This window comes from Condylura cristata, unplaced genomic scaffold, assembly GCF_000260355.1.
Source record: "Condylura cristata isolate star-nosed mole 26May11 unplaced genomic scaffold, ConCri1.0 scaffold00013, whole genome shotgun sequence".
NCBI classification, from domain to species: Eukaryota; Metazoa; Chordata; class Mammalia; order Eulipotyphla; family Talpidae; genus Condylura; species Condylura cristata.
In genome coordinates, this window is record NW_004567114.1 from 4,961,285 (window position 1) to 4,963,220 (window position 1,936).

Consider the following 1,936-nt stretch of genomic DNA (forward strand, 5'->3'; position numbering starts at 1 on the left):
CTCTCACTCCCCTTGTCAGCCCTGGTGACACTGCTGTACTTATCTCCACCTCTGAGCCTTTGCTCTCTCTTTTCTCTGGCTCTGGCTCTGTCTCTCTCTCTCTCTCTCTCTCTCTCTCTCTGTCTCTGTCTCTCTCTCTCTCTGTCTGTCTCTCTCTCTCACACACACACACACACACACACACACACACAGAGATCTAACTCCCAAAGATTCATTGCCTAATATATGGAGCATAATTCACAAGTCATCCTTCTTCATTTGTTCTAAGGTAAATTTTAAAGCTTTGCTTCATTTGCAGTTTGCTTTATTTTTCAAATCAAAATCCTACTCACAGTGCATTATATCTTATTAGAGGTGGCTTTATGGGGAAAAATGTAGAGTTGTCAAAATAAAAATCCTTTTTCTTTTCTAGACATCTGGGATATTCACTTACATATTCATAATTTTCATTATTAGTTCTCAAATACAAAAAAAAAACCTGGCCTATTTTTCTTAAAGAAATTGAATTTTCGGGTCTGTCAACAGACAGCACTAGTGTTACTTTTTTTAGATATACACACTTGCATCCTGGAATAAAATTTAGCATAAGTTTCTACATAACCATGTCCCTGGCCCTATGATGCACACATTACTCCATTATCTCATTTGCAGAAAAAATAACCTCTCATAATTTTTGTGGCAATGAGCATAAGAAGCCATTAAACTATCTACCTGATACTTGTCTAGATACTACTATTAAGTTGACAGTAATGCTTAACACAAGTTTACTGTTATTAAGTTCAAGTTGTGACTGTATTAACATGGACGCTGATTAGCAATGTTGAAAAGACAATACCATCTTTGGTAGTTTCAGCAGAGAAAGCTATTATATGACTAAGTTACTTATCTCCCCTTCTATAGGTAGCAGGTGACAGTCCTATCAACCTAGAAATCTAATTCCAGTTACTACATCCCATTTTGAACACAAAGTCTGAATAAAGTGATTAAGTAAAGAAACTTCTCTTGGAATTGCTCTAGAAATGTTGATTAAATTCTCCCCAAAACATATCATGCTCAGCAGGTCATAAAAAGGGAAATTAAAACAAAGTATTTCACCAAATCTATTTAAACAAACAAAAAAAAGGGGTGTCTTGATATGAACTTTTAAAAATAAATGCTGCCCTACATTTTTTACTCACTTTCAGAGCAAACAAATGTGCGGTCCAATTTTTTTTTTTTTAATGAAAAATATTAGTGAGACTACTGGAACAATTCCCTGAAACCACCCACCTCCCAATAGCAAAACGGGTACTTCCACGTTGTTCCAAAAAGGGGAGGTGGGAGAGGGAAAGAAAAATTGGCACAGGAAAAGCAAAATGGGTTGATAGAAAAGACATTAGAAAACTGGGTGGCCAGGCCAGGGGGCTAGGATCCGACGCCAGCCCTCTCTCTCAACCCAGTAACTCCAGTGCTTTTTATCAGACTTGGCTCAACCACATACAAATTTGAACACCGGCGCCAAAAAGTATTTTGGAGGGTAGGAAAAGCAACTTGGGTCCTGGACCACAGCTGCAGCGGTGAGGTGCTCAAGATCCCCGTAAAACTCCCCACCGAGCTCTAATGCCCCGCACCCGCCCCTCAGAGAGCGCTCTCACCCGGCGTGCCCCCGACACTGCAAGGTCAGCAATGGGGGTTCTCGGGGGTCAGGCTCCTTCTGCCCCCGGGGAACTCACGTCGCCCGTCACCTCCTCCGAGATGCCCTCCGAGAGCCCACCCTGTCCCGATCGTCTTCAGAGAGCTATGCTGGGTGGGCAGTGCATCATGTCAGCTTCGAGGCTGCGCCCCTCCCGGTGCAGGCTCCAGCCCGGGAGGGGCCACGCCGTCGCCCCACCGGTCCAAGCGCGGGGACCCGGCCGGGCGCCACCAAGTCGGGCTCACCGCAACCCTGGGCCGGGCC

General features: G+C 44.2%; 1 protein-coding gene across 3 annotated transcripts in view; it reads right to left on the reverse strand.

The window, feature by feature from the left end:
* The window catches only part of VRK1 (vaccinia related kinase 1), a 73,263-nt gene that overhangs the window by 71,100 nt on the left and 227 nt on the right, over window positions 1–1,936 (reverse strand). The window contains exon 1 of one of the 3 annotated variants that reach the window (XM_012724336.1): window positions 1,635–1,703. The exons of the other annotated variants lie outside the window; for them this stretch is intronic. The gene's annotated coding sequence lies outside the window, so the exon portion shown is untranslated. Of the gene's footprint in view, window positions 1–1,634; window positions 1,704–1,936 lie in introns of those variants that run through there. 3 annotated transcript variants of the gene reach the window in all.